This window comes from Condylura cristata, unplaced genomic scaffold (assembly GCF_000260355.1).
Source record: "Condylura cristata isolate star-nosed mole 26May11 unplaced genomic scaffold, ConCri1.0 scaffold00003, whole genome shotgun sequence".
In the NCBI taxonomy this organism is placed as follows: domain Eukaryota; kingdom Metazoa; phylum Chordata; class Mammalia; order Eulipotyphla; family Talpidae; genus Condylura; species Condylura cristata.
In genome coordinates this window covers 59,175,888-59,187,766 of record NW_004567104.1, presented here as the reverse complement: position 1 = coordinate 59,187,766, position 11,879 = coordinate 59,175,888, and positions in this window count along the sequence as shown.

Genomic DNA, 11,879 nt, shown 5'->3' with positions numbered 1-11,879 from the left:
GCTGAACCATGTCCACTATTTTTGCAGCAAGAACAAGACCTGGTTTGAAATGAGAACTCAGGAGCAAGCTCTCTTGCGAGGTAGAGAAGGAGAAGCAGTTGGCTGAGATAGGTTAACAAAGTAGTGAGGCAAAGAGAGAGGCATGAGGTTTTTACCTGGTTGGGTCTAGGGCAGCTGCAAGGCTGTTCCCCCACCTTTCGGGACCGCCAAAGATTAGCCTTGGCCTGAGCTCCTCACTCCGTGTAGGACAGCCAAGTAGTCGCCAAATAGCAACTCCTCGCAGAAAAAAAGTGCATGAGAGCAAGCTAGAGAAATTGGAGAAGTCTTACTGAGGCTGTGATGCCCCGTGTTGGGCGCCATATGATGTCGTTTTTGGAGTTAGTGGGTTTGGAGTGCAGGGTCCTTGGGTTCACTCTAGGATAGGTTCCGCCAGAGCTCCCCTTTCAGCAGCGTGGGGTGAGTTTCTCAGGCACGTTTCTCCACAAAGCAGAGACGTCAGTTATATTTAAAGAGCAGGTTTGTTAGGGAAAAAGACAGCGGAGTAAAGGACACTTGCATAGGCACAAGCTGGCAGGAAGAGCTGCCCTGAAAGGGACATGCTTGCTGTGAGAGGCTTGTGTGGTTGCAGTTGGGAGACTGTTGAAGGTCAGTGAAGAGGAGCACAGCCCACGATGGGCTCCATCTCTGTCTGTTTATCTTTCCCCTTGTGGGTCTGTGATAGACACCCCTAAGCAGCCTGCTACCTGCTTAGCTCTTGTGCTTTGTAATCTAGCCATGGCAGCTCAGGATCGTGGTTTCTAAAGCTGGTCTATGGCTATGCTAATCCTCTCTACCCCCACCTCCCTGTGAATCAATCTTGTGATGACTCTTTTCTATCCCATCCCCCATCAATATGAAGTTAATACTTTTCCCAATTTACAAATAAGCATCCACATTAAGTATTTTAAATATCTGAAAATTAACATTCCTTTAAATTTTCACTCTCTGTTAAATGGAGTGTTCAATTTCTTTAAATGTGTCTATCAGATTACAGTTTGGGTCCCCAATAGCAACTTTGTGACTTAAAAAAATAAGTGTGTGTGTGTGTGTGTGTGTATCTTTCTCCCTGGCTAAATTACATGAGACTATAATGGATACATCCGCTCCAAATTCCCTGCTCTCCCCCCACTCCCCAGATACGCAGGCATCTTAGGTTACAGGTACCATGACTGGTTCTTCCTAAATGGGGGAGCTCCTGGGAACCAGGGGCAGAGCTGCATGCTCAGGTAGACCTAGATAACATGGAAGGCACGGGCATGCTTGCTTTTGCTTCTCATGTTTAACTTGCACCCTAGTACTGCTGGAAAAGAGACTTAGAGGAGATATGTGGAGAAGAGACATGTAGAGACACTTGTAAGTGTTACTTGGAAGAGACTCATGGGTGAGACACATGGAAAGGTTGCTTCTGGCTATTGGCAGAGACAGTGGCAGCTGTTATCTTGATCTGTATGTTGATCTTGCATTTTTTCTCTGCCCCTGTCCCAATTGGCTGGGACTTTCCCAATCCTGCCTGAAGGTGCCTTAGACTTTTGGCAAACTTTGGGCCTCAGTGGTCCCAATTCCAGTCACCCTGTTTGGATGGATGGAAGTGATGTCATTTTTTGGAGTTAGTGAATTTGGAGTGTGGGGTCCTTGGGTTCTCTCTAGGAAAGGTTTCACCAGAGCTCCCCTTTCAGTGGCAAGTTTCTCATGGAGGCTCATTCCTCTATGAGACAGAGATGTTAGTTATATTTAAAGAGTAGGTTTATTGGGGTAAAGGACAGAGGAGTAAAAGAAAGTTGTTTAGGCACAGGTGGGCAGGAAGAGCTGCCCCAAAAGGGACAGGTTTCCTGAGAGAGACCTGCATGGTTGCAGGCAGGAGGCCTTGAGGAGAGCGGCCTCTAGGGAGGGAGGTCAGTGCTGAGATGTGCTGGCACTGTGCAGGTCATGGGCAGGCAGGAGGCTGCTGCTCTGCAGAAGGAGAGAACAGCTGGAAAGAATCACCTGCATAGGCACAGGTGGGCAGAGGACTGGGGCCCAGGGCCAGTGCAGAGACTGCCCTGACATGGACTTCTCTGTGGGAGGGGCTCATTCCCTGTGAGTTAGACTTGTTCATTTTGAGTAAACTGTAGAGTTTGAAAGGGGCAGGAGTTTCCACCTTAGGCTCAGTCTCCAGCTTTCCCTTCGGGTCAGCACACCTGACAGCCCCTACATCACTCTGCTACCTGCTTGGGACTTGTGCTCTGTGATCTAGGTTGGCTCCCACGGCTCCTGGTTTGTTTAGCTGCTTAAGGGCTATGTGAAGCCTTTCTACATTCTACACCCAACTCCAGCTTTTGGCATCATTTAAACCAGGTTTCTGATCTTATGATGCCTCCTTTCCAGTTTTTCTATTCTTAGTCTCCGTCAGAAGTCATCTGATTTCTTATGAACTGATAGCTCATTTTTAAGTGGTCATGGTCTTCTCATTTAACATCCCTTTAAATAACTTCTTTAGAGGTTGATATTAAGTTTTATTGACCAATACCTGGGAGAATGCATTGTTTGGCTCTTTCAAGAGAAATAGGCCAACATTGGTTCATGTCCAGTCTTTGACCACTCTCATTTTGTTCCGCTTTTACAGTCTACCACCAGTGGTTCCAACTAGTGTCGCTGATTTTGGGCAACTACCACATTAGTTTTTCTTTTTTACTTGATTATAACATTCCATATAACTCATTTCACTCCAACTTCAAAGATTATCCTTTTGTGTTTGGAGATGTAGTGAATAATCCCGTTTAGTTAAGGTATTTCATTTCAATTGTGTCTGCAGTCTCGTTGGCCTTGTTACAGGGAGACCCCAAAGGGAAGTGAGATTTATGGTGTTTTTTGGAGTTAGTGGTTTAGGGTACAGAGTTCATGGGTTCACACTGGGTAAGGTTTTGCAGGGCTCCCCTTTTCAGCAGCATTTGGTAGGTCACTTTTCCAGGCGAGTTTCTACACAAGACAGACATCAGTTATCTTTAAAGAGCAGGTTTTATTAGTGGAAAGGACAGAGGAGTAAATGGCACTTACAACGGCACAAGCTAGCAGGAACAGCTGCCCTGAAAGGAGAGCGACCTCTGCTGAGAGAGGCCAGTGCAGAGAGGTCCCGGCAGGTATGGATCATGGGCAGGCAGGAGGCTACTGCCCTGTGTCAGCATAGGCTTTTTCTCTTTGGGAGGGCTTGCTCTTTTGTGGAGTGACCTGAGATTTCACAATGGGCCCTATCTCTCTATCTTTACCCTCAGGTCTGTGCTTCCTCCAGCAGCCTGACTGATACCTGTTTAGGTTATATACCTTGTGATGTCTTCTTCAGGTTCCCTCTTTTCCTCCAAGATGATTTTTTTTAATTTTTTATTACATTATTTAGGACCCCAGCACGTTAAAGTACAGCATTAAAAAGCTAAAGCCACTTCATCACGAGTTTGATTCTTGGCCCTGGAGGTGACCCACATGGCACAGCAGACCTCTTCCTGTCTTGCCCGCTGCTCCCCTCAGCAGTGTACTTCATTGATCTGCCTGTTCTGCTTCCCACTCTGTCTCTGGTGAAGCCTCTCGCTGCCCCTGAACCTCTGGCCTGTACCCCAGTTCTGTATGCACAGATAAATCCTTTAAATAAAATCTACATTTATTTATGTATATAAGAACTGGGGTCCAGGTTAGAGGTCAGTAAGTGGTGTGGTCAGAGGATTCAACAGAGACAGAGTGGGGAGTATAACAGGAAGATCCACTGAAATACACTGCTGAGGGGAAAACAGGGTGAGCCAGGAGAGGACAGCAACCTGGTTGGGCATTAAACTCATCCTGCAGTGGCTGGTAACAGCTTGACAATGCTGACACTTTACCCCTGCACCACCAGGGAGTCCCCTCAGATGATTTTTAGCTCTGAACCATTGCATTCAATTATCTCCTATCTTATTTTTTAAACATATGGAATGTTTCTTGAATCTCTAGAGTAATGATTTTTGAAGGGTGATTCACCCATATTGCAATCCCTGTTTTCTAAAAAGTGTACATTCCTAGACAACAACCCACTTCTACTATATCAGAATATCTGGTAGGAGTTGAATATCTATCATTTGTAACTAAAAGATTCATTTACTGACATTCTAATAATATTAAACCCTAGGAGTTTGAGCTGTTCTACACATTTTGTTCTCATAAAACCTTATCTTAGCCCTACATTATGGTTGAGACACTAAAGAACTAGCTCAGAGTCATAAAGCTAGTAATTGTCAGAACTGGGAGTCAAATCAGAACCTTGGCTACTTGTTTTTCTCCCTCCTAATGTTTCATAGGCAGATTAAACAGCTGTGAGGTTTTGCAAGGGGCTTGGTGACAAATAACTCTTGTTGGCCCTGCCTCAGACTCTGAAATCCTCAGCTTTCTCCAATTCATTCAGTTAAAGACAGCTGTTTAAATGCAAATTATATCTGGGAAGGGTGTCACATTAATAGCTACTAGTAGCTATTAACTCCTAAACACAAATCAATGTTCTTGTTCTCTACACTAGACAGGACTCCTAAAGAATGTAGCATTGGAAGGAAATATTTGAACTGAGAATGAGGGAATAGGAGAGGCTGTGAGCCTGAGGATGCTGTCACGGTAGAGACCTTGGACAAGTGACAGAACACAAGTGCCAAGAGTTGGGCAGGCCAGGACCAGTGAGAGCGGATGGGAAGGTGTTCACTGTGCTCCTGAAGTGGCAATAAAAGCAAAGAGTGCCTGCTTTACAGTTATGCCTGTAACCAGATCAAAATATGGCATCCATTTTGATCATGCTTCAGTCTTAATGATAAAATGCAGGAAATTACCCCCTGGATGTGTAGTGTGTGTTAAGTATGAAGAATTAATCCAAGACTGCCAAGCCTGATTCACATAAGGTCCCAGCATGAATTCACATTCGATGATCATTAACATCTTTAACCTATTCTTCAAGTACTTTAATGAGTAAATGTATTTTATGTCCTTAGAACATAAGACAATTAACTTTTCGTCTTCAGTGTCAAGTAGATGTGTGATGTAAACTAGGGCATTAAAGGACTAAGGCATGTACCAAACATGCCACGTTGCTGTGTTGTCAGAGGCGTAACTAATAGAAAGATGGTAGAAAGGTATTGCAAAAGCAGCACTAGACTTCTTTTTTGTATGAATTACTCATAAAAGATTTCACAAACCATAAAGGAATTCCAAGTCTGCATAAATAACTACATTACTTGTTCAGTTAAATAAGTGACAGCTATTTGTGCCTTAGTGGCAAATGTTAGTGTCTGATAAATTTGTTATAAAATGCTACAGGGTTTTAAAAAATGATCATCACTTAGACTTGGATTAACAATAGGGAAAAATGGAAAGAAAAAAAACACAAGAGCTTTTCCTAAAGCTCTAGGTGAACAATGGCACTTGAAAATGAAACACTGGCAAATTGCCCATCTCCTGTGGGAAAAGGAGGAAGGAGGCGGCTTCATCTTTGTAAGCAATCACAGGAGAGGAGGCAGGCTTCTTCCTGGGGCATTAACAACATCTCACCAGGACTCAGAGATTTTTGTCAAGAGCCACAATTTACACAATAATTACACTCATTGGAGCAAATACTGATCCTAAATTGCCTCCTACTTCTTGTCCTTCCCCCACATCAAGTATTTTGTCCCTGGACCCAAGTTGTTTCAAAGGATTAGTTTATTCATAGTCATTTACCAGATACTGGCTTTTGTGTATTTGTTTTCTTTTTCTTAGCAATCAATTCATGGAGTGAAAAATGTCTTTCTATTGTTGTAATAAAATAAACCAAAAAAGGGAACATAAGTTTAGAGAGTTTTCTCATACCAAAGCAATGATTCTCTCATATTTGTAAGGAAGATCGATTTAAAAAAAATGTGGCTAATCATGATTAAGAAACACAAAACCAAAAAGTCTAGATTTATGTGGACATGATAAAGATTATATTGTGCATTTTTATAAGACAAAAGTAGTTTTTCCAGACTGTTGCTGATTTTTCAAGGACAGAGGTAACACTAGCACTTTCCAGATGAACAGAATGAAGGAAATGTATTTGCTGGTGCCTATGCTCATACACTCCCCAGTTGTTCAAAACACACTTACCTAGGTCTGGTGGGCTTCACATGGGAATTCGCTGAGCTAGTGATCAAACTCTGCCTTCATGGTGCCATGAAAGAGAAGGGTAATTGTAGTTTCTGCAGCTCGTATATTGATGTCCTGACTCATTATGCATTATTAACTTCTTTATGGTGTAGGGACACCAGAGATCCTGTTAAGAAGCAGAAAGCGCAAAACAGGATCAGTGGGATATTGGAATCAGGTGGAGGGGGACTAAAGCTCCTGCAACAAACCTCCAGATGGTGATGAAAAAAAGATGACCTCCAGTGGAGAAGCTACACAAACTCCTGGAGGGGACCTCAAGGCCCCAAGCTGGGAGAGGAACATGAAGAAGAAGAAAGAGCAGCCGATTACTCCTTCTAGGTGGAGATTAGGGCAGAAGCCTCCTTTGGGATAATGGCAAACCCTGCGAGCAAAAGTAGTTTGTTGATTATGTGGGGATCTCCACCACTGAAGCTCACAACTCACTCCTGGGCCACAAGAATCAGGTGTCGTGTGTGTGCATGCACATAACCTTGCCTACCTCCCGGGCTTATGAATATTGGTAACTTCATCTGATTTAGCTGCTGTTTCTTCAATGCTCCTAATTTGCATACCAGGAATTCTCATTTGGAGGCTAATTGAACATTTTTATATGAAAGTTCATTTCTGCTACTGAGAAAAAATATCAACGATTCATCATCTATTGACTTTTTTTTTTCCACTCAAAGGCTTGGAAGAATGAAATATCTGTTGCACTGTTTAAAATGCCATATATATATGAATTATTTTTTCATGAATTTCATTGACAATGAAATTCATGCATTTCCTGTTAAATTCATTTAAAAATTCCATGTGAATTGATGTGGCAACTGCTTAGTACTAGACGTTATTACCGTCCAGGTCTCCAATGTGACAATGGGTCCTTAAAACTGAGATTTTTAGTAAAGTAGGAAATGAATAGATAAGGATTAAAATTATCCATCAAGAGGAAATAGTAGTGACTTGGCGATTAAGGCTATGACCCCCCCCCCATGTTCAATTTGAAGAGATAATTTTTTTTTTAACTAAAACTCTACCAAAATTGATCTTATCATTCCTACTGGCAAAGGATATAAAACATGTCACTAACATAAGACACAGGTCTGTGTCCACATCAAACATGAGCTAATGGGCCACTGATGATGTAAAGAGAGGGAGAATGAGAATGTCCAGTTATTGATTTACAGTGAAAAGTAGTTACAGGACAGAGCCCCCAAACCTGCCTGCTCTAAATAGGTTCTGCCATCCCAGCTCCAGCATCAAGATATAACATACACTGATTAAAGTTCCTTTCCCTTGAAAGTCTTTTAAGACAAAAAAAGGGGAAGACTAGTTTCCAAATTGAACACCCTAAGTTACCCATCCATTCCCTTGTGGGTTAATGTCAAGCCAAAGTGGGTTGGCCCAGAGCAGTGTAACTGAAACACCACAAGTCGAAAGCACCTTTCTGTAGAAAAGAGTGAGAAACAGCCAGACAAGTGTGGGAGGAAAAGAGCAAAATCAAAACACCCAAACAGAGTGGATCAGAAGTGGAGCCCCTGGCACCTGAAAGCTTGTGACACGCCCAAGGTACATTCTGGTGGGGAACCATAGGAAAGGTACAACAGGGACAGGCAACTGTGTGACCACAGAAGACAAAATCAAGGGAAAGTTTGTTATGGTCAACCTCCAAAAGCATCTCTGACCCGCATGTCTACTCCCAGCCCCCTGAGTTCTAAGTACAAGCCCAAACAAACATCCCTTCTTCACGTGTCTCTGAGCCAAATATTTCTCTTCCTGCTTCCTCCAAGTAGTGTATAGCTACTTGGCCCAACAACGACCCTCACTGGATGGGCAGAGAGGTGGGAACTGCCACTTTTTAGGGAAGTTCCTCTGCTACAGTTGATCTATCAGCAGTAAACCTGACCATACATAGACTTAAAATGGGCCTTAGAATGATCACATTACTACTTGGGCAAGGCCACTGTGACTCATGATATCAAATATTGTTATAAATTTCTGCAAATAGGCTAGTTTGTGTCCTTATAGTATGCACCTGTGGAAGGACACATTTGGCAGGAGTCATTTTGTCCATTACCTTCTGGAATATTTTTTGGAAGAATGAAACTTACAAAGGAGGAGAGATGAGAGACCTCCAAGAGTTGATTCAGAAAGTAGGGCAGCTTGGATCCTGTGAGACCACTAGCTGTGAGGTCGTGGAATATCGTGAGAGGAGGAGTCAGTAATCTTTTACTCAGCTGGAGAAGCATCAGAGGCATTTCATTACTCTGCAAGCAAAACTTACCTTTCTCCCATCAGAATAGCTCTTTTACTATTTACCTTTTGTTACTGATGCACCATTACAGCAATGTAATCGTCAGCTTATTGAAGGCAGACATTCTTGAGTCATTTCAGAATCTCATTTCTTAGCCAGGTGACTGGCAAAGACCTGGCACTCAGTAAATGTGGGGCATCGAGGGGTAAGAGGAAGGAAAGAATCACACACTCTGAGGCAGCATTTGACACCTGTAGTTACCTGACTCTCTCTGGCAAGACCTCTCCACCTCCAGAGCAGTCTCTCAGGGGCCAAGAGGAGAGTCATCCAAAGATGCATCTCAGGACAGTTGCAGGAGTATTAGTCTTTTCCTGTGTGGCTACTTAACATCTGCTGAAAGAGAATGCAGCACCTGAAAAATAAATTGTGGGGAAAGTGGAATGAAGTGGTCTCGGGTCTCTAGCTTCCCGCCATCTCTAGCATTACAGAAACGATAGCCAATTGTATTTGGGCAGGTACAGACAGCATTACTGATGTGCAGTGATTTCATTAACAGAGCTCTCATTAGAGCAAGGTACTGAAAATGAAATGCACTATTCCTTAATAACCAGTAGAGGAAGCTAAAATGGGCTTAATTTAATTTAGCTCTAAGGAATTGTAGAGTTATAGAGCAAACTGTGAATAATCTACTTTAGAAAGAACTGTGTATTCAAGCAGGCGAGAGAGAACACTGCAGTCTTTTTGGAGGGATAGATTAGTGTGGTCATTAGCACAACTTTATAAATCCAGCAGTTTAGAATTAGAGAAGGCGAGGTCACAGGCTGAAATTTCTCCGAGTTCAGCCCCTCAGACACATTTCAGAAACAGTTCTGTAATTTCCCCTTGAACTTGTGTGCTTTCTGCATTAGACTATTTACATTTTGACACACATTGTGTCAGTCAAGTAAGAGAAGATAGACATCAAGTGCTCCAGGGCCCTAATATACCATTTAAGAGAGAGCCACCAGCTGTGGCAATGAAAATGTGAGGGAAGAACACAATCTTTTTAAAGAACCCTCTGAAACATAAAAGAAAAATTACAGTGTGCCGCGCTGCTTGACTGTCTCCTGTACAAAAGCATCTGACACTGACTAGAATCTGTGGCCTTGCAGCCCACGTGCTTCCAGATGATCTAAATTACTCAGGCTTGAAATGAGAAAACTTGAGGCTCCGTCTTGTATGTAGACTGATGCAGGCATTTGGTTGTTTTCAATCAAGCTTCAATATGAAGTAACTCTCATTCCTGTCCCCCATTCATGTTCTCAAAACAAAACAAAAGCGAAATCTGACATGAAAAATGTCTTGATTCTTGGTAGGCATTAACGATTGAAAACAGCATCAAAACTTTCATAAGTAATTAGTACTGGTATGTCCCTGGTGATCATAATATTGAACTTCAACGGTGCCATTGCTAAGCTTGGAAATAGAACTTTCTTTTGCAGGATGTCACTAATTCTGAATTTGGGGCTGAGTGCAATCAAGTAAGTACTGTTAACTGACTGTTCTTTGAGGGTCTGACTGTTCCCATCTGTTCACAACTTTTGAAAGGAATATATCCAGTCCATCCATTTTCATGCTAGTAGATAGCTTGCCTAATAAGTAACATGTAACAGATTTTGACTTAGTGTATATCCTTATAAGATGAGCATTAATTGATATTTCGAAATCCTATAGCCTAGCTATTACTTCACTGACTAGATCAAATCCACATGATCTTAAGTGTTAGATTTACTTTGTACTGTCGGAAACTTAGTACCATTATCTGAACTAGAGAAGCTTTGTACATCACAGATAGTATGGGAAAGCAGGCAGTCAGCATTATTGAGGGTGTCCTGAACTTAGCAGCAAGTTGTCTCCATTCCGTACTTAGTTTCTTAGGTGTGTTCTTGCTATACATTAAATTAGCATCTCTTAGTCTTTATAAATCAATTAAGATGAAGAGGACTAACAGAATATGCTTCTTTTTTTTCAAAGTCATTTAGCAATAAAACCCAACTCATCTTTTAAAGAAATTTCAGTTTTTTGTTTTTAGTGATTTTTGCCAAACAAATCTGGATTAAGGTAGTATTAACATTTTCATAGAAATAATGTTCACTTTAAAATGCTCTTTAGCAAAGTATTTCTAAAATAGGGATACATGAAAATGGCCCACGAGCTTTTTACATGTATTTGAAGTAGGTCAACAACAGGGTATATGTTCAAGAAAGGATTCTGGTACCAGCCAAAGAAACAAACAGAAAAGAAACTGTCTTAAGCCCAAGGAAACAGGGCCAATGAAACCCAATAGAAATATAGTCTCTGTGACGACAGGAAACACATTGGAGGTCTACGCCCTGTTCCAGAACTTGGATCCTGGTAATTTATATGATCTACACCCAACCTCAAAGCTAACTGTCAAAAGAGAAAGAAATTGACAAAACTGAGCCCTTTAAACCAGTCCAAGCAATATTAGCTCTAGAGTTAATCGCTTATTTTATTTCCTTACTGTGAAGAAATTATTATTATGTATTTAACTATTGAGGTTGTTGCCAGGGAGACTGTCACGCATCCTGCATTTTAAGGAGGAACTAAGCTTCTGAACACTCCCTATTTGCAGACACTCCCCACTTCCACATCACTTAAACAAAAAGAACATTCTAGTGGAGAATATTACTTGGATACTATATCCACTCCCTTCGACAGCAGATTTAATCATCAGGATGGAATTTTATGCATCATCTTTGCAAATATGGCTTTATATATGCAATTTGGTAAGGGTGGGACTAGGGATGAAATAAGGCTCAATTCTGAAGGCTTTTAAATTTTATAAGATCTTAATGCTTTGGTGAATACCCTTTCTTTCTAAAATAGTTTTCTAGTCTTTGTTTATAACTAGATCTTATTGTAAGTTAATGCAAACTATACCAATGCCATTGTCTTCAGAATTGGAGGAATACAAAGCAAGGCATTTGGCAATTCAGCTGTGGATTCTTTTTACACCTGCACAATTATTTTCTGAGTTATGTACTTGGAGGCCTAATGCCATGCCTCAAGGGTAGATCAAGGTGTGCTCTGGCAGCAACCAGCTCAGTCTATTTCCCAGCACCTGCAAATATTAATTGTTAGCTTAATTTAGACAGCTGAGGTAAGCAAAACTTTTTCTCCACTTTTTTTTTTTTCATGTGGTTCCAATCACAATTCCAGCTAACTAGATGATGTTTGACACTAATACATGCAGATCACTTCTAGGTCAGGTTAGTTTCTACAATATTGAAGAAAGTAAGTGATATTCTCTTTAGGTAGTGATTAAAATTAAAATTTATTATAATTATCACAGAGGAAAAAAAATTACTGGTCAAGCATCAAGGTTGATATGGTTTATAAGAAGGAATTAAATACTAAAATTCATTTCCAAATCTGAGTAATGTTT